The 25,534-nt window shown below is 35.5% G+C and overlaps 1 protein-coding gene across 7 annotated transcripts in view; it reads right to left on the bottom strand.

Annotated features, from left to right (window-relative positions):
• ASB15 (ankyrin repeat and SOCS box containing 15) overlaps window positions 1-23,273 on the bottom strand; it is a 72,234-nt gene extending 48,961 nt beyond the window's left edge. For 2 of the 7 annotated variants that reach the window (XM_054496717.1, XM_054496716.1), the window contains exons 1-2: window positions 23,154-23,251; window positions 7,847-7,901 (exon numbers count right to left, since the gene is read on the bottom strand). The gene's annotated coding sequence lies outside the window, so the exon portion shown is untranslated. Of the gene's footprint in view, window positions 1-7,846; window positions 7,902-22,318 lie in introns of all 7 variants that reach the window. The other 5 variants (XM_054496721.1, XM_054496718.1, XM_054496715.1 and 2 more) reach the window with 5 other exon arrangements.
• Between the last annotated feature and the right edge of the window lie 2,261 nt (window positions 23,274-25,534).

The raw sequence follows: 25,534 nt of genomic DNA, 5'->3' as shown, positions 1-25,534 counted from the left end.
ATATCCAGAATCTACACAGAACTTAAACAAATTTACAAGAAAAAAAACAAACAACCCCATCAAAAAGTGGGCAAAGGATATGAACAGACACTTCTCAAAAGAAGACATTTATGCAGCCAACAGACATATGAAAAAATGCTCATCATCACTCGTCATCAGAGAAATGCAAATCAAAACCACAATGAGATACCATCTCACGCCAGTTAGAATGACAGTCATTAAAAAGTCAGGAAACAACAGATGCTGGAGAGGATGTGGAGAAATAGGAATGCTATTACACTATTGGTGGGAGTGTAAATTAGTTCAACCATTGTGGAAGACAGTGTGGTGATTCCTCAAGGATCTAGAACTAGAAATACCATTTGACTTGGCGATCCCATTACTGGATATATACCCAAATGATTATAAATCATGCTACTATAAAGACACATGCACACATATGTTTATTGTGGTCCTCTCCCCAAAGCAAAGACTTGGAATCAACCCAAATGTCCATCAATATTAGACTGGATAAAGAAAATGTGGCACATATACACCATGCAATACTATGCAGCCATAAAAAGTATGAGTTCATGTCTTTTGCAGGGACATGGATAAAGCTGGAAACCACCATTCTCAGCAAAATATCACAAGGACATAAAACCGAACACTGCATGCTCTCACTCATAAGTGAGAGTTGAACAATGAGAACACAGGGACACAGTGACACAGAGAAGGGAACACATGCCAGGGGCTGTTGAGAGGTGGGGGGCTAGGGGAGGGATAGCGTTAGGAGAAATACCTAATGTAAATGGCGAGTTGATGCATGCAGCACACCACCATGACACATGTATACCTATGTAACAAACCTCCACATTGGGCATATATACCCTAGAACTTAAAGTATAATAATAATAATAATAAAAAAGAGATGAAGGTCATTATATAATGATGAAGTGGTTAAATTTATCAAGAGAAAATAACAATTGTAATTATATGTGCACCCAACATCAGAGCGCCTAAACATAGAAAGCAAATATTAAGAGTTCTGAAGGGAGAAATAGACAATAATAGTAGGGGACTTCAATACTCTACTTTCAACAATGAAAAGATTATTTACACACAAAAACCAGCAAGGAAATATTGAACTTTAGACTAAATGAACCTAACAGACATATGCAGAACATTACATAGAAGAATACATATTATCAATGGACATAGAACATTCTCCAGGATAGATCATGTTAGGCCCTAAAGAAATCTTAAGAAATTTAATTAGATTGAATTTATATCAATTATCTTTTCCAACCACAATGGTATGGAACAAGAAACCAATAATAGAAAAAAAAAATTCGAAAATTAAAAAATATGTGAAGATTAAACACACTCATGAAAAACCAGTGGGTCAAAAAAGAAATCAACAGGGAAATTTAAAAACTCTTGAGATAAACAAAAATGGACATACAACATACCCAAACTTGCAAGATGTAGCAAAAGCAATTCTAAAAGGGAAGAGCATAGCAGTAAACACCTATGTTAAGAAAAAAAAAATCCTAAATAAATAGCCTAACTTCATGCCTCAAACAACTAGAAAAAGAAAAACAAAATAACCCCAAAGTTAGTAGAAAAACGAAAGAAAGGAAGAAAGAAAGAAATGAAAATCAGAACAAAACTAAATGAAATAGAGATAAGACAAACAATAGAAAAGATCAAAAGTTGGCTTTTTGAAAAGATAACATTAACAAAACTTTAGCTGGCCTAACTAAGAAAAAAAGAGAGAAGATTCAAATGAAATGAATAAAATCACAGATATAAAAATACAGAAATACAAAAGATTATAAGAAACTACTATGAACAATTAAACACTAACAAACTGTATAACCTAGAAGGAATAGACAAATGCTAGAAACCTACAACCTACCAAGACTGAACTATGAAGAAACAGAAAATCTGAATAGACCAAAATGAGAAAGGAAATTAAATCAGTAATCAAAAATCTCCCTACAAAGAGAAACCCAAACCTAGTGGCTTCACTTTTGAATTTTTTCAAACACTTAAAGCATTAATACCAATTCTGCTCAAACTCTTGCAAAAAGTTGAAGAGGAGGGAATACTCCCAAACTCATTTTACAAGGCCAGCATTATCCTGATACCAAAGCGAGACAAGGACACCAAAAGAAAGAAAATTACATGGCAATATCCCTGATGAACATAGATGCAAAAACTTCAACAAAATACTAGTAAACCAAATTCAGCAGTGCATTAAAAGGATTACGTACCATGCTCAAGTGGCATTTATCTCTGGGATGCAAGGATAATTTAACATAAGTAAATCAATAAATATGATACGCCACATTAACAGAATAGAGGATAAAAATCATGATCATCTCAACTGATGCAGAAAAAATATTTGACAAATATCAACATCTGTTTTGATATTAAAAACTCTCAGCTAATTAGGTATAGAAAGAATGTACCTCAACACAATAAAGGTCATATTTGGCAAGCTTACAGTGAACATACAGGTGAAAAGCTGAAAGCTTTTCTTTAAGAACTGGAACAAGACAAGGAAGTCTTCTCTCACCACTTCTATTCAATATAGTACTGGAGGTTCTAGCCAGAGCAATTAGGAAAGAGAAAGAAATAAAAGGCATCCAAATAGAAAAGGAAGAAGTTAAATTGTCTCTGCAGATGACATAATACCATGTATAAAAAAAAAAAACCTCAAAGACTTCACCAAAGAACTATTAGAACTAATAAACAAATACAGTAAAGTTGCAGGATACAAAATTAACCTACAAAAATTAGCAGTATTTCTATACACAAAAAATAAAGTATGAGAAAAATAAATTTTAATAAAGTCCCATATACAATAGCTACAAAAATAAAATACTTGGGAGTAAATTTAACCAAGGAGGTGAAAGGTGAGTACACTGAAAAACATAAAACAATGATGAAAGACATTGAAAGAAGACACAAATAAATGAAATTTGGAAGAATTAACATTGTTAAAATGTTCACACTACAAAGTGATCTACAGATTCAATCCAAGTCTTACCAAAATTCCAATGATGTTTTTCACAGAAATGGGGGGAATATATTGAAATTTGTATGGAACCAAAAAAGCCAAAAAAGATTGATTGGCTAAATCAATCTTGAGAAAGACCAAAGCTGAAAGCATCAAAGTATAATGCGATTCAAATTATAATACAAAGATTTCAAATTATAATACAAAGACAAAGATATAGTAAACAAAACAATACAGTACTTGCATAAAAACAGACACATCAAAAGAGAGCACAGAGCCTAGAAATAAACCCATAAAGGTATAATCAACCGATCTTTGACAAAGGCACAGAAAAATACACAATAAGGAAATGATAGTCTTTTCAATAAATCATGTTGGGAAAACTGGATATCCACATATAAAAGAATGAAATTAACCCTTATCTGGCAATAATTTTTTGGATATGACACCAAAAGGACAGGCAATAAAAGCAAAAATAAACAAGCGCAACCAAATCAAATTAAAAAAGTTTCTGCACGGCAAAGGAAACAATCAACGAAAGAAAATGCAACCAAGGGAGAAAATATTTACAAAACATACATCCAAAATATATAAGGAACGTATACAACTCAATGTAGAAAAAACAAATAACCTAATTAAAAAACAGGCAAAGGATCTGAATAGACATTTTTCTAAAGAAGATATACAAGTGTCCAACAGGAGTGAAAATGTCCTCAACATCATTAATCCTTAGGGAAATGCAAATGAAAACCACAAAGAGACATCACTTCACACCTGTTAGGAAGGCTGTTGTCAAAAAGTCAAAAGATAACAAGTGTGGATGATGAAGTGGAGAAATGAAAAGTCTTGTACACTCTTGGTAGGAAAGTAAATTGGTACAGCCATTATGGAAAACAGTTTGGTATTTCCTCAAAAAATTTAAAATAAATCTACTATATGATCTAGCAACCCCACCTGTTAGTATATACCTAAAGGAATTGAAATCAGTATCTCAAAGACATATTTGCACTTCCATATTCATTGCAGCATTATTCAGAATAGGCAAGAGACGGAATTAACCTAAGTGTCCATAAGTGGATGAATGGATAAAGAAAACGTAATATATATTTATCATGGAAGATTACTCAACCTTAAGAAAAAAGAAATTCTGGTATTCGTGACAACATGAATGAAACTGGAGGACCTTATAGTAGGTGAAATAAGCTAGTAACAGAAAAACAAATACTGCATGATATCTCTTATATGTGGAATCTAAAAACATTGAATTCATTGTAGAAGCAGAGTTTCAGTTATAAGATGAATAAGTTTTAGAGATCTAACGTACAGCATGGTAACTATAATTAATGATAATTTATAGTATACTTAAAGTTTGCTAAGAGAGTTTGCTTAATTGTTCTCACCACACATACACCCACACACACACACACACACACACACAATCAGTAACTATGTAAGGTGATGGATATGTTAATTAGCTTGGTTGTGGTAATCATTTCACAATGTGTAAATATATCAAAAAATCACATTGCAGCATTATGTATATACATGTTTTATTAATTAATTATACCTCAATAAAGCTGGAAAAATGTAAAGCATAAACATAAGTAAGAAATCCAGGTCAGAGGGTGCTGATGTTAATCTAGCAATATTACATATGTATTCCTACGTGTAATATGTCAGTTTGAGGACTTTATCCTAGTGTGCCCTAAATTGAGGTTTAGGGAATAGGGGGAGGAAGTTTTCTCTTCTGCTTGGATAAATTTGCTTGTTTCTTTAACAATTTAACAGTTAAACAGTTTATTTTTAAGAAACAACAAATTTTTCAATTTTCAGAAATTTAAAAATTGATTTCTAAGAGGGGGATTGGTACAAAATTCAAATGCCAGATTATTTGAATTCTTTGTTCAGATAATTATATTTTACAACTGAATAACAGAGTCATGGAAATGATAACACATACATATATTGGTCTTTTCCTTTACTGGTTTCACATTATTTTTATTTGGGAGGGAAGATCTTTCCTCATAATTTTTCTTTTAAAAATATTTTGATTTCACTCATTGTTTCTTTCAGGTGACTCTTAGAATCATCTAGTCAAAATGGAATTGTGACTGTAAGTGCACTAAGAAAAGATTCCTTTGGGAAGAATGAACATATTTTGACAAATATGTTCAATATTTTTACGTATTTAAAATATTGACTCTCACCCAGGAAAATATGTCTTAATTTATTCAAAACTTTTCTTTTGAACTAATGTAAAGTTTCATAGTTTTACTGAAGCCTTGAATATTCCTGACATATTTATTCCTCAATAGCTTGTGATTTTTATTTCTTTGTGAATAGAATTGTTTCTCCTGGTTATTCTGGCACATCAAAAACTAACAGTCTTTGTATATTTATTTTTATTCAGCTGCCTTTTAGAATTCCTATTTGTTTTAAAGATTTTAGGTTGATTTTCTTGCTTTCTGTACAAAATGCTGTCATGTTGAGTGGTTGAAAACCTTATAAGAAATATTATACTAATCTGTTACGGGGGGAAAAGATAGATTCCGCTAAGAAACATTTAGAACAAGATGTTAGTATGTAAACTCTAAGTGTGACTTCTATAGAGCAGTTGTTCTTAGGTTTGACTTGCATTGGAATCACCTGGGGAGCTTTAGCAAACACTGATGCCTAGCCCCCTCCCTCAGATACTCTAATTTCTGTGCATCAGGACACTAAAACTTCTTTCTTTTTCTCTTACTTTGTTTTTTTTTTTGACAAGGCCTTTCTGTGTCACACAGGCTGAGTGCAGTGGCACGATCATAGCTCACTGCAGCCTTGATTACCTGGGCTTAAGTGATCCTCCTGGAACTCAGTTTGGATCATGTAAAATTTGAGATACCTATCAAAGTCTAACAAGAAAGGTTAAGTAGGCAGGTTAATATGGTCCAAGTTTAGAAGAAAAGTCTGAGCTGAAGAGATAAATTAGTGATACTTAAAACCGTGTGGCTAGAAGAGCTCACCAAAGCAGTACATGCAGATATAAAAATAGAGATGTTTAAGGGATGAACTCCGGGGCTAACCAGAGCTATGAGACAGAATGCAAGCCAAGGGAAGAAAAATATTTACAGCCGAAAGGAGTGATCGACTGTATCAAATTCTGCTGCTAAGTCAAGTAGGATGAGGACAGAGAACTGACCATTGGATTTGGCAAACTTTAGGTTTGGTTTTTCATTGTGGAATCATCTCACTAACTGGCTGGACTTCCTTTCCTGGTTTTCCATCTTGTCCCCCCTCTACGTTGCTTCTCAGTATATTATGAAGATGTTATGAGGAAAAGAGGCAGTGTTCTTATGCTTAAGGATCAGAAGACCCATATACAATTTCCTAAGTCTAGGAATGTTACTCCTTTTCCTGTGCCTTCTCTCTGAAAAAATCTTTCTTCGCTCATTTTGTTTGACTTAGTTTATGACTAAGGGTTATTGATTTATCAAAATCAGCTTTTTAAAAGTTTATACTAGTAACTACTTTAGAATAAAGAGAATGTCATATAACAGAAATTGAAGTAGAATTTAAAACTCATTTTATTGCATTTTCTCAGAGAATCATCAAACACTAGATGAGCAAGTGATTGAGGTAGAGTGTATTACCCACTGTCAGAGAAGACTTTTGGAGGAGTTTAGAAATTTGCTACACTTCATGGATATCAATTCCAGTTTCCCCTTAGTTCCCACTTCCCATGATATCTCCTCATATGATATATGTTGAAATTAGGCCCGAAAATAGCTCTGATTTCCTGTTCAATTTTAGAATCTACAATGCTGTCTTTTATTTATTTATCTATTTATTTATTTATCTTTTTTAGAGACAGTGTTGCTATAATTGCCCCAGCTGATCTTGAACTCCTGGCCTCAAGCAATCCTCTTGCCTCAGCTCCCAAGTAACTTGTATTACAGGAGTGAGCCACTGCACCTAGGTCTACAATGTTATCATTTTATGTTCTCTCATCTGAACATTCTATAATTTTAAAGATTCAAATTCCACTAAAATATTTGTTTGTGATACTTGCCATCTCTTTGCCTGCTATAAAAATTAAATTTTAAAATAGAGGCTAGTAGATTAATTTTTAAAACAAGATTTACACTAGTTTCTTTCATGGTACTAAGTTATCATTTCTGAGCATCCTAAATGAGATATATTCCTCTTTGAATAATACTGCATTCATTTATTTGCCACGTATGTATTTATTAGCTACTATGTGTCTGGTACAATGATAATGTTCAAGAAGGCAGTTCTTACTCTCAGTCAGTGGAGGGGATGAATAGATGATCAAAAGAAGGTGATGCTTAGCTTCTAGGAGGGCACCAAGAGTATGCCTTAGATGATATAAAGGCTTGAGCTGAGACTTGAAAGATAAGGAGGAGTTTTTGAGATAATGTATAAAGGGAGAGGCATTCCAGGCAGGGAAAATACACATAGATCTGAGGGAAAATGGCATATCTGGGGGGAATGCTGATCATTTACTCTTGCTGGTCACAGAATGCACTGAGGAACCTACAGACAATGAGCAGGAGCTTTAGGTAAGAGTTAGAATATGTAGGATATACGTATATACTGAACTATATACTGGAGTAAAGAATTTGGGGCTTTATTTTATTTCTTCCTCCAGGACAGTGGCAATGAGAAAAGGCTTTCTCTTTGGGGTGCACTAGGGTAGTGGTGTTATTCGTCAGAATCTCTAAAGGCCATCTGTGGAGTCTTAACATTCTGCAGCACTCACTGCCTTTGGATATTGTAATACAACCCCCCCTCCCCATCTCCCATTGTCACACATTCTTCCTTCCACAGGGACGTTACCTTCACATACTGTGGGTTGAACCTGTCCCTCAAAGTGGTCTGGGCCTGAGAACACCTGCAGGAGACAAGAAGAAGCCATAGGAGCATTTTAGGTAGGAAAAGATCATGATCAGTTTCAGCAATTTCTCCTCCCTTTCCTTGTTTTGCAGATATTTTACCATTACAACATAGATGGAGATTTTCATCTAAATTAATAAAAGATGTTCTCTATTCACAAATGGAAATGGAGCAACAGTACACAATTTCTGCCCCAGAATTCATGGCTGGTGCAGGTAAAAAGCTCTTTAGAGATTGCTAGGTAATCCATTTGCTTTACCTAAAAAGTTCATTTGTATAGTTTTAAATGGTTTGCAGAAGTCTTTTGAAAAGTACTCTTGAAGTTTCATGTCTTTTCCTCAAAACTTGACAGTCTTGGGAGTGACAAAAAGGGAGAAAATATACAAACATATGTGATATATTCATAGCTGGACTTAAACAGTGATAAAAGAAAATTTTCATTTTACAACCTACTTCCAGTAGAATTTTACAATTCTACTATCTAGTAAGAATCATTTCCTCTGAGTGGTGTTCTTGCTCTGAGCAAATCATTCCTTAAGTAGCAAATTCTCCTCAAAATTTGATGTATATCAGTTTAACCAAAAGACTTTTCAGAAACCTAATATGTAGCAAAGCTCACAAGGTCTTTAGAACATGACACATCAAAAAAGATGAAGGTAGAAATAACAAAAATGTGCCCTTAGGACTTAAGTTAGATGGGATCCCGTTTCTCTGGCATGGAGTCTAGGTATCTGGAGAGTACCTTTTTTTTTTTTTAATAAGTGCACACTTGAATGATGATGTTTTGTTTTCACTCCTACACTCTAACAATGCCCAAGAAGGGCAAATAGTAAAATGATGCTGTTATTTGATAAATTAATTATTGATCATAGACTGGTTTTGAATTCAAAGTGTTAGGAATTTAATGGAGTTTCTCCTTAGTGGCTTACAGATCTCCCATACCCTTCTACTATCTAGTAAGTATCACGTCCTCTGAATGGTGTTCATGCCCGGAGCAACATTCATGCTCTCAGAGAAATACCTCCTCCTCTGCGAAGAGCTGAAGGAGGTTGGTGTGACACAGATACTACCTGAATTATTGGTAAATAGAAGCCTTTTTTAGGTGGAAGACAGTTCCACTGCAACAAGCTGAAGAAAGCCAGCACCATCTAGTGGAAGGAGAGTCACACAGGAATGGATGCCTGTTGGTTTGGTTTCCAGTTCTGTATTTTGAACTCTTTTCTGAGACTTCTGTGCATTGCTAATATTGGTCTCTTTTCATAATAGACTTAACCGAATGGTCTCTGACCAAGCTTCAACACTGCATTTTTTTTAGTGGTTGGCGGTATAATAATTATAATGATGGCTATATTTATTTAGATTTTGTTATACCTAAGCATTTCTCTAAGCCCTTATCTCAGGGCTTCCAGGTACAGTTGTGCAGGTTGTATACTGCACAAGGTTGCTTGGGTGAGGGAATGGGAAGACTGGAATCCATCTTAATCTCCACTCACCCACATGGGTGCCCTAGAGAAGGGTTGCATTCACTTGGAGAGCTGATCAAAATTTTCCAAACTGCACAAAGGTGCCATATGATGCAGTTCTGGTTTTTCATATGCATTATCTCATTTAACCTCATGGCATTCTTGCAAAGTAGGTGTCATATTATTGTGACCATTTTTCAAGGAAGAAGTAAGGCTTAGGGGGTTAAGTAAAATTGCCTAAGGCCACATAACTACCCTGAGCAGTTTTTGCTCAAGTGGCTGACAGCAGAGGCAAGCTCAAAGCTTCTCCTGTGTCTAGCAAGTTTGATTGTGATGACTGCTTCACTCACTGACTCAAGCAACTCAAACCAAAAACTCAACAAGCAAAACCAAAAATTTAAAAAGCAGTAAAATAAAGGCCTGCCATGCACATGAGGACTTCACCTGCCACCTTAGCATAACTCCTATTTGCTCTCCGAACAGGCAAGACACATTCTTTCGCTGGGTTCTTGTTCATCTTGTCCTTTCAAATGCCCTTTCTTGCCACTCCCCTGTTTCCTTCAGTAGAAATCCATCTGCTCCTTTAAGACCCAATTTAGACTGTCCTTCTCCATCTCCATGAATTATTCTAATCCTGCCAATCTCTTTTCCTCCTTTATTTCCCTATCATATTTATTTTGTTTGCCTTACATAGTAATTATTTATGTACCTTTGTTACATCAGGATTTATTGTAACCTTTTTGAGGACAGGAGGTGTAACAGGCTTTGGACAATGTGGCCATTCAATAAATGAGAATTAAATTGAAAACCTAGGGACCTAAACAATGGCAAGAGAAACCTGCAGTTTTATTATATGCTTTATGTTCTCACTTAAACTAAGTGTCTAAATAGGAATTTCATAATATTGAATAATGACAAGCTGGGAGTCTTAAGCCAAATCCACAATGCATTCTATAGCATAATAGATTTGTTTCTAATAAAGACCTAGTGAATAATTGAATTAGTGTGATTGGTCATAATTAACTCAACTCCCAGGAGCAGAAGGAGTTATAGATTTGCAAATCCCAAGGTACCAGGCATGTTGCAAACTTGTTCTAAGTTAATTTTTAACTTTCATTTTGACTGCAATTATCTATTAAGCCCTCAGGCTACAGTTGGGCAGATAATAGAGAGAAAAGAAATCAGAACAACTCTTCATGGTATTTTTGAGACTATTTATAGAGAGTTTACTTTGCATGGAAGTGAACTGGTAATACAAAAGAATTCATAGAACAAACATATAACTATTGTAACCTCTACAGTGAGTACATAGCAAAACAAATTTAACAATAGTTATTCGTTGAAAATGTAAATCTAATATCCTTATTTTTAACTATAACTAAGAAAGTATTTTTATCTAAAATTTTCCCAATTACACTTATAAAGAAAATGTAGTATATATACACCATGGAATACTACACAGCCATAAAAAGAATGAAATCGTCTCCTTTGCAACAACATTGGTACAGCTGGAGGCCATTATCCTAAGTGAATTAATACAGAAACATAAAATCAAATACTGCATATTTGTGAGAGTTAAACAATGATATATGTGGACATAAAGATGGATACAATAGACACTGGGGACACCAAAAGGGAGGAAGGAGGGAGCGAGAGGGGCAAAGGTTGAAAAACCATCTATCAGTACTACAATCACTATTTGGCTGATGGGTTCAATAGAAGCCCAAACCCCAGCATTATACAATATCCATGTAACAAACATGCATATGTACCACCTGAATCTAAAATAAAATAAAATACCTTGCATATAAATTACATTGTCATAGGTTTATGTTAATGAAGAAAAACAAAACTAGTTATTACAAATAGATTGACAAAAATAGGGGAAATAAGACTTTATAAAATAGTTTAAAGACAGCAATGATTCAGTAGCCTGAATCTGTAAGAGGAAGGTAGACTTTAGCACATAAAATTCTTACCATGCATTCAATGTCTCCCTGAGAAAGAAAAGACTAAGCTATTGAATGAAATCGCTGTGGTGAACAGCAATCTCTCTCACTAGCTCAGATATGAAAAGAGTATATACAAAAATTGGCAAAGGTCTCTATAATAAGGAAAAATATTAGTCTGGTGATAATAGTTAGAAAAGCAAATGCCTGAAATTAACTGAGCTTGCACAAATAAATAAGTGAATGAATAAAAAAGCAAGTACTAAAAGTATAGAGGAAACAAAGGTCCAGAAAAATAAGTAGAAGGAGGAAAGAGGGGTATGTTCACAGTCTAGACAAATGGCAAACATTAAAATGACAGATGTTTAGGCCAAGGCAAATTACTTCCTAGAGGCTAAAAAACACAGAGTTCTAATCACAGGAATACTGCTGGTAATTTTTGAGCAACACAGAGAATGAAAGAGGTATCAAGAGGCTTTAGATAAATTTTGTCATTTTTTTTTCCAACAGATACAAAATATCAGCAGGTAGTTTGTGAATAGTGAAAACAGTAATAGATTATCTAGTATGGGTTACGAATAACATTTATAATTTGAAATTTATGTTACTATTCATTTGTCCTTTTAGTCATTCCACATTTAAGTTGAATGAGAACACATGGACACAGGGAGGGGAACTTCACACACCAGGGCCTGTCATGGGGTGGGGGGCTAGGGAAGGGATAACATTAGGAGAAATACCTAATGTAGGTGACAAGTTGATGGGTGCAGCAAATCACCATGGCACATGTATACCTATGTAACAAAACTGCACGTTCTGCACACATATCCCAGAACTTAAAGCATAATTTAAAAAAAAGTAATTTCTACATGCAAAGACTATGCTTGGTATTTTTTCAAAAGGAACACTCATAAACAAAGAACATGATGTCTAGAATGTCTTTGATGGAAACTGTCCTTGCAACCCTGGGGATAAGATGAAGAAACATGAGCTGGATGGAGAACAGTTAGTTAGTGGATTTAAAACTGTTTGCATAACCATATCCAAAGAAAATCTAATAACGGATTGATGTCAGTTTGATTCTGTATTCAACATGTTTGCTATGTTTATTGCCGTTTTTGATCAATTTCTAAGAGCATCACATTTTGGAGTTTTCAAAACCTGAGAAGAAGAGAATTCTGGCAGAAAGAATTTAATTTGACTTACAATGTTAAATAAGGTATGACAAAATGAAATTAATTAAAGTCGATCTGAATAAAAACTGAAGCTATAATAAAAGCAAATGTCATTGTGATGTGTTCAATTATCTTAAGTGAATGAAAAATGGGATCGTTATTTTCTAACAGCTGTTAAAGGAAGGGAAACTAGGCCAGTAACAGAAGCATTTTATGTAAAACGTAGTGCTTGTTCAAGATAAGTGACAGTTCTTGTCAGTATCGAATAAGAATGAATAACATTCACCAAAATAACACATAGCACAATTATTATTTTTGTAATAAAATGCAAAATCATGGCCATATGCTGCAATAATGGAAAAAACTCAACAATGGAAGATATAAATGATATAGTAAACCTTTACATCTAAGTTCAAAACATCAGTCATGTAGATATATAAATAATATGAAAAAGACAGAGACTTCAATTTATTAAGTAGGAGGTGGTTATGCAAAAGCTATTTTTATAACTACAAATGTTGTCTTATGTGATATCAATAAGATAATAATTTCCATATTAAAATAGATAACAGGAAGTCTTCTTGTTTGACCATGGCTGCAAAAGTTGACATCTTTCTCTTTTTCCTCCTGAAAATTTGTGCATAAGCAACAAGGAGAATGACAAGAATAATAAAATAATACAAAACATAAATTCCATTTTCACAAAACTGGAATAATGTAACCAGCAGACCCTGCAAGAAATGCAAGGACTAGTAAAAGTACAGAGTGGTGAGAAAACCTAGTGGCAGCAGATCTTAGACATGCCACAAAAATATACTTTCTAAAGGTGAAGAACTCATCTTCACAGTGAAGTGCATAGTAAAAGCTATTTTCTTTTATTGCAGCATTCTGTGCAGGAACTAAAGAGAGCAAGGTGGTGGTACAAGTCTTCTTGGATCTAATTTGGCTCAGAGAAGCCGAGGATGTGGAGCTACCCAGAGAATCCCATAGATGAGTGACAGCTACGGGAAGCAGTCCCTTTGTTATCACTTAGACATAGTTGGCCAAGGAAAATCCAACTTATTTTAAAGTGAGAAATAAACATGAAATTCCTATGGCACAAATATAAAAACACTACGAAAAATATAGAAAAAAGCAAAACTTTTCAACATATGAATCACGCACACATGGAAAATGTTGCCATTGAACAGATGAAAATTATGATCATATATTTTACCATTAATTAAAACAACAACAACAAAAAACACAACTTTATATATTAAAAAAGAGTAAAAAGTACAAATGCAAAAACTCAATAAAGAGATGCAAATAAAATAGAGGAAGATCAAATTAAAGCTGCAAACTCAGAAAAGAAGAAAATAAACTAGTCACAAAAGTGAAAATCAAAGTTGAAGGATTACAGGACTATAAAAAATATAGAAGATAAAAATAAGAAAAGCAAATAAAATAAAATTGAAATAAAGCCTTAAGGATAATAAAGCATATTCCTATATATCTATATATTTATATCTATATTTACATATAAAACAGTCAAGTAAAATCCAACAAATTTATAGTTGGAGACCCTAAGGAAAGAAGCTGAAGAAAATAGAAGCCAACAAGAATTGAAAGTCATAAATCAAGAAAATTTTCCTGAAATAAAAGAAGATTTAAATCGAAATACTTACAGGACACACTATGCATGCCAGGGAAAAGTAACCAAAAATTTGATATGGAGACATAGTCTAGGAGTGTCAGTGGATTTCAAAAAAAAAAAAAAAGAAAACTTCATGCTGCCAGGTTAAAAAAATTAAATAATTCATAAAGGGAAAAACAATCTAACATAATATTTCTCCAAAGCATCACTTACAAGATAATTAAGTAAAGAAAATATAAGCAAACAATTTTATACCTAGCCAAGCTGTCCTGCAAATTCAATGAGTAACATGTATTTCTTTGGTCTATCATATTACTAGGTATTTATAAAAGCAACTTAATGAAATTCAGTCAAAATGATATTGTAAATTTATAATTTTTGTCCCCTGCCTTGACCCAAGCAAAAGACAATGGTAGTTTTTTTTAATTAATAAGACCCAGTCATGCTAAAAATAATATAAACATTTCTGTAGAACAGAAATAAAACTGAAACATACGTTTAAATGATTGAAGCTACAAAGCTGTAGGTCTTTAGATTTAGATCTACAGTAGTCTAGAAATTTGAGACTTTCTGGATAATGGGAACCAAATTTACTCCACTCCTGGAAGGATACAGAAGCCAGGCCTACCACATGAAATTTAAGAGTGGAACCAGACTCCCTCCTCAAGAAAGGAGGCTAAGAAAAACTATGTTGATTGCTAGGGTCACAGCTCTTATAAACTGGAGTGTTTGGGATGGCAGGGGGAGGGAGGCTGGAGGGAGGAGGTTTAGAGAAAGCCCTCACAGTTCAGGACACCAGCCAAGCTGCTTCTTTGTTTGAGGACTAGAACCGTGGTATCTTCAGAGGCCCCAAGACAAAAAATAAATACATAAATAAATAAGACTTTGTTATAGACTGGGAGCTCTAGGCAAAATGCACAGACAAATGAGGGTCGGGTGATGGGAAGAAAGAAGATTCCACTTAAGATGAGCATTTAAACTAAATTTCCAAACACTAAGATGACAAAAAAAAAAAGCAAATCCAGAGGGAAAGGAGTTATTGGGGGGAAAAGCTTGGTAATAAAATAAGTGAAGTATATTAGAAAATAAAATTAACTAACTTTTGCCTGTGGGGAGAAAAATCTCTATTTTTACATAAATGATGGAATTAAAATCATAGACAATAATAGAAAAGAACATGAAAGAGGTGATTTCAGGGAGTACTTTTAGAGCATGCTAAATCTTTGCATTTTTTCAGTAAGAAGCTAAAAATTTACTGATTACATTTAGATGTTGTTAAAAACACGTAGCTGATTGTTTGTTAAAATCTGATAGGTCACCATTAGAAAATGAAAAGTAAATCATTTTTAAACCAGCAGGGACAAAAAAAAAGACAAAAAAGAGAAAAAAGAAAAATTTCAACAATTAATTAAATAGCATAAAATAAGGGTATAGAAAGCAAAGAGAAGCATAATAAATTTAAAAGATGGAAAATATAAATACCTCAGTTATAATAAATGTAACAAATGTATAAAACTCATCTAATTAAAAATATATACTACTTAAAGTACACACATTTAAAATAACATGTTGCAGAAAATTGAAAAAAAAAAGAAATAGAGTGAATATACTAAGAAAATGTTAAACAAAAACAAAAAACCGTGGGGTAATAATATCAGACATACCAGTAGTTAAAAGAAAAAGCATTAATAAGGAAAGGAAAGAAAAATTATAACAATATAAGGAACAACCACCAAGAAGATATATCAATTGTAAACTTATATGAACCTGAAAAGAGCATAGAATATATAAAGCAAAACCTGGCAGAATTATAAGGAGAAATAGTATCCAGGCTACATAAAGAAATTCTACAGGCCAGGCGTGGTGGCTCATGCCTGTAATCCCAGTACTTTCGGAGGCTGAGGCGGGCGGATCACGAGGTCAAGAGATCGAGACCATCCTGGCCAATATGGTGAAACCCGTCTCTACTAAAAATACAAAAATTAAGCAGGCATGGTGGCGCGCGCCTACAGTCCCAGCTACGCAGGAGGCTGAGGCAAGAGAATCGCTTGAACCCAGGAGGCAGAGGTTGCAGTGAGGCAAGATCGCATCACTGCACTCTAGCCTAGTGACAGAGTGAGACTCTGTCTCCAAAAAAAAAAAAAAAGAAATTCTACAATCACTGTAAAACAAGACAACTGGTCTGGCACACTGGCTCACACCTGTAAACCCAGTGCTTTGGGAAACCAAGGCAGGAGGATTGCTTGAGCCCAGGAATTTGAGACTAGCATGGGTAAGATCCCTACAAAAGATGTAGTGAGACCTCCATCTCTATAAAAACATTTAAAAAAACTAGCTGGGCATGATGGTGCATGCCTGCGGTGTGGTCCCACCTACTCAGGAGGCTGAAATAGGAGGATCACTCGGGCCCAGGAGGTCAAGGCTACAGTGAGTCATGATCAGGCCACTGCACTCCAGCTTGGGCAACAGAGCAAGATGCTATCTCAGGAGGAAAAAAAAGAGAGAGAGAGAGAGAGAGAGACAAACAACATGAAAGAAAAATAAAGGATATAAACAGGAACAATTCATAGAAGAGAAATCTTAACGGCCAATAAACATGAATAAATGCTCAACCTCTCTAGAAATCAAGGACACGCAAATTAAAACAAAAAGATAAATTTCACAGCTATTAGTTTAATATTTTTCTGATGCTGAATGTTAAGATGAGGATCTCTCAGATACTGCTGATGGGTATGAAAACTGGAACAATCAATTAGAGAACTATTTGGCTCTATCTAGAAAATACGAAGAAACATTTACTCTACAAACAGTAATTCTACCTTTGGGTATTATTGCTTGAATAGCTCCTGCACATAAGCAGAAGGAAACGTGTGGCATAACTTGCAATTGAGATTAATTGGAAATAATGCAATTTACCACTTAAAGAGAAATAAGCATGTAAAATGTGCTATAGTCATATAATATCATAGTATGCAGAAATTAAAAGCAATAAATTGATATCTAAGTATCAGTATCATTGCTCTTAAAAACAAATGTTAACTGAAAAGGGGATATTCCAGAATTTGTATATAATTACTTACATTTTAACAAATTCAAAAAACCACCATACACAAAAAGTATAAGGATTCTAACTGTATATACATACAAAAAAAAACAGACTATGTATATCAAAGGCTCAATGGTTGCCTGCAAGAAGGAAAGGTAAACTATAGTACTTCAACTTTATTCATAATAACTTTTTTTTAAATTTAAAGCAAATGCGCAAAATGCTAACATTAATTCTGGATAGTGGGCACATAGTGTTTACCATGTACTTTTTTGTGTAATAAGAACTCTTAACATAAGATTTACCCTTTTCCCAAATGTTTTAAGTGCACAATACCATGCTAACTATAGGAACTATGTTGTACAGCAGATCTCTAGTACTTACTAACCTCGTATAACTGAAACTTTATATCCAGTAACCATCTTTCCCCATGCTCTCTCCCTGAAGCCCCTGACGCTGCTATCTGCTGTCTGTTTCTATGAGTTAGGCTATTTTAGATCTCATATAAGTGAAATTAGCAGTGTTTGTCCTTCTGTGACTATCTTATTTCACTTAGCATAATGTCCTCCAGGTTTTCCCATATTGTTGCACATGCCAGGATTTCCAACATTTTTAAGCCACAATAATATTCTCTTGTATGTATATACAACATTTTCTTTATTCATTAATCTCTGAATGGACATTTAGGTTGTTTCCATATCTTGGCCATTGTGAATAATGCTACAGTTGAACATAGGATACACACATCTCTTCAAGATCCTGATTTCACTTCTTACGGATATAAACCCACAAGTGGGATTTCTGGATCCTAAAATTCACACGGAATCACAAAAGACCCTAAATGGGAAAAGCAATTTGAGAAAGAACAATGCTGGAGACATCACATTTTCTGATTTCAAAATATATTACAAAACTACAAAATTAAAACAGTGTTATACTGGCCTAAAAACTGACACACAGACCAGTGTAACAAAATAAAGAGTCCGGAAATAAACCCACGTATATGAAATCAACTGATATTTGAGAAGAGTGCCAAGAATGCACAATGGAGAGAGGATGGTCTCTTCAATAAATGATGTGGAGAAAACTGAATATCCACATACGCAAGAATGAATTGGACCCTTATCTTACGCAATACACAAAAATCAACTCATCATGGATGAAAGACTTAAACCTAAGACCTAAAACTGTAAAACCACTGGAAGAAAAAATAAGGGAAAAGCTTCTTGACATTGGTCTTGGTAATGATTTATGACACTGAAAGCACAGGAAACAAATGCAAAAATAGACAAGTGGGACTATATTATCAACTTCTTTCACTTTTCTTCTTAAAAATTTTGTTTAATTTAAAACATTGCTGGTGTGAATTTGGTGAAACAACATCTCTTTTACATTGCTGGTTATTTTGTAAATTAGTACCACTGCTTTGAAAGACTTGGCAATGACGTTAACTGTTTATATTTTTTGATATAATGCTTCTCTTTTGGGGAATTGAACCCATATTTTGGCTTGGATACACTTTATTATCTATAAATAAAAAGATAAACTGGATTAAAAATCATATTTTCTATTTTTAAAATTGTTTGATTGGTATTCCTGGGACATATTATTGTGATATTTCATCACTTTCATAGGGTGATTAGTGAAATGAAAGTCCAAATATTTTGAAGTAAATTTTACACAGTTAGCATTTTTGTATTGTTCTTCCTTAACTCACAGATTGACCTTACACTTGTTTTAAAAAATAATTAAATGCAATTAAAAACCACAGTACAACCAAAATGAAGAACAACTTAATACTGAATAATAATCAAAACTGTTGAGGCTTTCTATGTACAGGTTTGATAAAGTGCTCCCGATCTCATTTGACCTCCACTAACCACAGCATGTATTCAACTGCTGTGCAGTTGGTGCCTCTCAATTGTATTTGTTTTTATGGTATATTTAAAGAAATGATTATTTATTACTTAAAAACAAGTGGAAACAAATATTACAATTTTGTTGACCCAAATGACCTGGAACGCAGACTTGAACAGCTAGCGGTTCTTGAACCCCTGTCAGGAAATGATGTCCTCGTCAAACCATTGTGTGTTTTACAGATGGAAATACTGGCATAGTTCCAGAGGAGTTAAAGGACTCACCCAGGCCATACAGCTGGTAAGTTGTAGAGCTATATTCCTGCTGAGAGTTCTTTTCAGTTTTAGTGATTTTGAAGAGAAATCCATATGGACAGGTAAATTTGTTACAAAAAGAACTATATAAATGCCAGTGGTAATGGGAAATGGATGGGGCTCAAGAAGCAAAGACATATAAACCTACTTGACCCAAATTAGGAACAGGACAGGGGAAATTGTCTGATAGCTCCCTTGCAGTGGTTCCTTACAGAACTAATACAAGATTTACCAAAGGACTCTTTAGGGCTATTCTGCTCAGGCCTACAATTTGTCAAGGTGAGTCATTTCAAGCCTAAGGGTAGAGGTAAGCAGGCATGCCTGCTAGAGTGAGTGAGAACGTCAGAAGCCAGTTTCTTAGTGTGTTTGGCTTTCCTTGCTCATGCCCAGATCATTCCAGAAATAAAGAAAAGGCCATTCAAGGAGGCATCACATGGCTGCTCACGTGAATATTATACAAGTAACAGTCCCTGCCACTCTCGGTGGAAGGGACAGTCAGGGAACTATCAGGGAGGGTGATATAGTCAAAAAGTAAGTGCTACCTTTCACCACTTATAAGACTATGGCAGGCCGGGCACAGTGGCTCACGCCTGTAATCCCAGCACTTTGGGGGGCCGAGGTGGGTGGATCACGAGGTCAGGAGATCAAGACCATCCGGGCTAACACGGTGAACCCCGTCTCTACTAAAAAATACAAAAAAATTAGCCAGGCGTGGTGACGGGCGCCTGTGGTCCCAGCTACTCGGGAGGCTGAGGCAGAATAATGGTGTGAACCTGGGAGGCAGAGCTTATAGTGAGCCGAGATTGTGCCACTGCACTCCAGCCTGGGCAACAGAGCCAGACTCTGTCTCAAAAAAAAAAAAAAAAAAAAAGAGCTATGGCAGTAGTTGTAAACTTTAGGTATTGTTGACAGTGACTTATATCCCATCATAGTGCAGTTTTTCCTTAGTCAAAAACATAATAATAACAATCATTATTTGCTTCTAACTTCTAATTGTCTAAGTCATCCATACAAAGGCATTCTCATCACATTCAAATTCCCTTCTGCTTCTTCTTTTCTGTAACTTGCCAAAGAAATTAGTTATACTTAATGGGCTTGCCTCTCTGTTACTTCAAGAGTGTTTCCTACACGTCCCCTACAACCACCACAGCTACATTATGCTTTTAAGATATCATGTAAATTCCATTTAGCATCCTTTTCCACCTTGTTTACTGGCCTTGTGCTACTGTGGGTTCATCTTCTTGTTCAGCTGGATTTTATAATAGCCTTGTCCACCTTTCTTCAGCCTCTTCCTTTTCCCTGACTACTCCCCTTCCCCTAGGCTCTGACAGCGGACACACTGACTCTCTCACTTCCTTCCTGCTTTTATGGTCTCTTAAGTCAGTCTCATACGTCCTCTAATTATTAAAAACGCATGCAATAGCATTTTAAGTCCACATAGGGTCACACGCCACCACCTGCACCAGGTAGTAATGACTTTTTAAATATTATGTTGGCCTTTTTTTGGGGCCCTAGCTATTGCTGGACCACATTTTTTCCCCTTGCTATTTACATGTATCTGGGATCTTTTAGCTCAAACTCCTTTATGTTATATTGGTTGTTATGTTTCTTCCCAGATGAATTTACCAGAACATTTAAAAGAAAAAAAGCTTTTTATTCCCTCAGTGTTAAGATGTTGCCAAGATTGCCATGTACATCTGTCTCTTTAGCACCACCACCTGACAAAATGACTCTTTAATGGTTGAGAACTGCCAGTCTAGTTCACTGACAGGTCCCCAGAATCCTCAGTACTTACAGCAGTTTCTGACACAGAGTAAAGATCAATAGACTTTGGCTTAATAAATGATTATTTTAGTTGTTATGTTGTTTATTCAGTTTTTAAAAAAGATCATATCCTTCTCACATTTCTGAAGTCCTTTCTCTATTTTAGCTGCTGTCTTCTGTCCCCCATTTTATCATGTTTGTTTCACTTGTCATTTTATGTTGGATGAGATTAGTTAGAAATATAGTATCAACATTTATTATGTATTTTCATAATTTTTCAACTTTTTATACTTAATTTTCTCATTCTATATCTAAATTATGTTAAGGTATTCATTTTTGAAATAATTACTGTTTTGTTACCATTTTGTTGATTTGTATATTCTCATTACCATTTATATTAATAATGCTTATTTATTTTAATCCCACAAAATAGTTTTTATCTCCTTAGACAAACGTTTTTGCCTTTCATCACTTATTTTCTTTCTTGCTTTTAAATGAGGAGCAACATTTCACATCCAGAAATCGAGTTAAGCCTTCCCCAAATGGCAGGGGTGAGGTGGCTAGAAATATTTAATACTCAGTCCTCCCGTAGGTTTTAATTTTCTTTTTTCTTTTTTCTTTTTTTCTTGAGATGGAGTTTCACTCTTGTTGCCCAGGCTGGAGTGCAATGGCACGATCTCAACTCACTGCAACCCCCACCTCCCGGGTTCAAATGATTCTCCTGCCTCTGCCTCCTGAGTAGCTGGGATTACAGGCATGTGCCACCATGCTGGTTAATTTTGTATTTTTATTAGAGACGGGGTTTCTCCACGTTGGTCAGGCTGGTCTCAAACTCCCAACCTCAGGCGATCCACCTGTCTCAGCCTCCCAAATTGCTAGGATTACAGGCGTGAGCCTCCGCGCCTGACCGGTTTTAATTTTCAATAGAGACAACTATGTTTAACCTCAATATTAAGCTTAATCCAAATCTGAGTAGAGTGTGGGGTATCCCTATTTTCACACATTGATTAACTCCAATATATAGAAGCAGATAGCCACTAAGATAAAACTGGGTAATGGCTTTTATTTGAATTTCAGCCCATTTTAGAATGAAGTTCTGAAAATCACCATATCTGAAAACCATAATTATTTGAGTATGGACACTTTTTAGAAGTGTTCATACTATAGATAGAGAAGAAAACAGGTAAAAATCCAAATCATTTTGAACATACCTGATATGGATGGAGGCACAAGAGATGGATAATATCCAAATGATTGGAATTTGAATATTTTCGTCTATTTTAATCATTAGCTTAGCAGAATGTTTGTTTTTTTTTTCTTTCCAAGGTTGAGAGAGGAAATAATAGTTCTGATTCTGGATTATTTTCACTTTTGCTCCCAGTCTTGAAAAATAAGGGGAAACTGGCTAAGCAGTACCTGTCCCCTGTACATTTTCAGAAATGAGCTCCCCATGCTCTGAGAATTGAGATGCTTTCTTCCTATTCAGTGGTTTTTCCTCATGCCCCTCTCAGTGATTGGCTGTGGAGCAGCGCTCCAGAATCCTAGATTCCAGGCTAACATTTTAACCACCTAACTTTGGTAGGACCCAGTCCCTCACAAAAGAGCTTGCATCACTGAGAAGCAGTGTAGGAAGTCCTAACTCTTCCAACACTTAATTTTGGATAAACAAGAGCTCTTTTATTGGATAGGCTAGTGGCCTCACAAAGCAAATTTTGTAAAATGTGAGACCCAGATTTTTGCTCTAAGTCACCTGGATCTGGCCTACTAACCTTATTTACAGAATTTCCCAACATTCATCTCCTTCCTGAAGAGGATAAGAACATTTACTCCTCTGGCAACTCTCTCCCACCTGAGAACACAGTGCCTTTGATCCCCTTGCTACTCACATCTAGACATTCTCGAATCCCCTTCTGATGCCAAGGATGATGTTCCTAATTCTACTGTCACTAGCCTAGAATACCACTCTTAAGCCACTGCCCCTCTGCAAAAGGACTGGCCAAGAAATCTACACATTTTCTCACTACATGGAACTTAATTATGCAGTACCTTAGTCAGGATCAATTAGCTCTATCTAGTTTTGGTGTCTTTAGCAAATATGATACAGCAGAAGCCTGAACCCAGGTTACAACAAATCAACACATATGCATCTTTCATAATCACATGATTCTATATTCTAGAACACATCCTACAATGATAAAAATTCTTAGAATCTGGAGGGACAGGGAACAAAGACTATGACCTCATAAGCTTCTATTCATCTCAGTTCCAGTGACTATACCAGCATTGCCTCGTTTGAAAAATAAGGTAATTTCGGCCAAATCCAAATGTGGTTTCCAGAAAAGAGTGACTTAGGGTATCCAAATATATAGGTCCCTTCACAGAGGAGCAAATGGATTTATCAGGTGATTAATTCCAATGTAATAGTTTCTTTATATTTATGAAAATGTATATCTATACATGCACATGTGTGTATCCTTAAAATGTCATTAATACATATATGTCTGTTAATAAATATTTCCTCTGTCTTAAATTATAATTGTGGATGATTTAAATACTAGAAATCAAAAATTATGATGGTAATTTGGTAAAGGCCTATTTTTCAGCAATCTGAACTGGAAAGGCTATATTTCCATGGTTCACGTTTCTAGGGGCAGCTATCCTAAGGAAGAGGGGAGCATATTATTAAACTAATCTGTTTCTCAGGGTATTAGTTTGCTAGGGTTGCTATAACAAAAGTGCCACAAATTGAGTGGTTTAACCAACAGAAATTTATTATCTCACAATTCTGGAGGCTAGAGGTCCAATATAGAGGTATTGACAGTGTTAGTTCCTTCTGAGGGCTGAGAGAAACAATCTGTTCCATGCCTTTTCCCTAACTTCTGGTGGTTTGGGGGCAATCTTTGGTGGTCCTTGGCTTGTGGATGCATCACTCTGATCTCTGCCTTCATCTTTGCATAGTGGTACTGAACAGTGTGTGTTTCTGTGTCCAAATTTCCACTTTTACTAAGGACATCATTGACATCTCACTCTAATGACCTCATTAACTTGATTACATCTGCAATGACCCTATTTCCAATGAATGTCACTTTATTTTTCTTTTTTCCTTTTTTTTTAGATGGAGTCTCACTCTGTCGCCCAGGCTGGAGTGCAGTGGCACGATCTCGGCTCGCTGCAACCTCTACCTTCCTGGTTCAAGCAATTCCCCTGCCTCAGCCTCCTGCGTAGCTGGGACTACAGATGCGCACCACCATGCCTGGCTAATTTTTTTGTATTTTTAGTAAAGACAGGGTTTCACTATGGTGGCCAGACTGGTCTCGAACTCCTGACCTCAGGCAATCCACCTGCCTTGGCCTCCCAAAGTGCTGGGATTACAAGGCATGTGCCAACACGCCCGGCCAACTTTTGTATTTTTAGTAGAGGTGGGGTTTCACCATGTTGGCCAGGCTGGTCTTGAACTCCTGACCTCAAGTGATCCACCTGCTTCGGCTTCCCAAAGTGCTGGGATTACAGGTGTGAGCCACCGCACCTGGCCTGAAGGTCACATTTTGAGGTAATGGGGATTAGGACTTCAACATATAAATTTTGGGGGAAACAATTTGTATTACAGTTCCCCAGAGAAACAGAACAAATATGGTATATAAAAACATATGTTATCTGGGGAACCCTAAAGCAAATTGTTTCTCCCTAAATTCGTGTGTGTGTGTGTGTGTGTGTGTGTGTGTGTGTATTATAAGCTAAATAGCCAGATAGCTGGTAAAACATTTCTGGACGTGTCTGTTACCTCTGAGGATGCTTAGAGAAAAGATTAGCATTTGAATTTATAGAATAAGGCAAAGAAGATTACCCTCACCAATGGGGTGGCCATCATCCAATCCCTTGAAGGCTTGAACAAAGAGACAGAAGAAGGATGAATTCACTCTCCCTGTTTGAGCTGAGACATCTATATTCTTCTGCCTTTGATTATCCATGCTCTTATTCTTGAACTGGGACCAGGATTGATACCATTGGCTCTCCCGGTTTTCAGGCTTTTGGGCTTGAACTGAATCACAACACTGGCTTTCCTCGTTCTTCAGCTTGCAGACAGCAGATTGTGGGACTTTTCAACTTCTGTAATTGTATAAGCCAATTTCTATAATAAATCTCTCTACGTGTGTGTGTGTGTATGTTTGTATGTACTTGTGTGTGTATGCATATACATATGTGTGTGTGTGTGTGTGTGTGTGTGTGTGTGTCCAGATGCTTCTCAACTTACGATGGGGCTATATACCAATAAACCCATCATAAAATTGAAAATATCACAAGTTAAAAATCCATTTAATACTCCAATGAACTATCATAAAGTTAAGAAATCATAAGTCAAACAATCGTTAAGTCCAGATGTTTCTTGACTTATGGTGTTATATCCCAATAAACCTATCTTAACGTCA

Source organism: Pongo pygmaeus, chromosome 6, assembly GCF_028885625.2.
Source record: "Pongo pygmaeus isolate AG05252 chromosome 6, NHGRI_mPonPyg2-v2.0_pri, whole genome shotgun sequence".
NCBI classification, from domain to species: Eukaryota; Metazoa; Chordata; class Mammalia; order Primates; family Hominidae; genus Pongo; species Pongo pygmaeus.
Note: the sequence above shows the minus strand (reverse complement) of the source record. Positions and strands in the feature narration are given on the sequence as shown.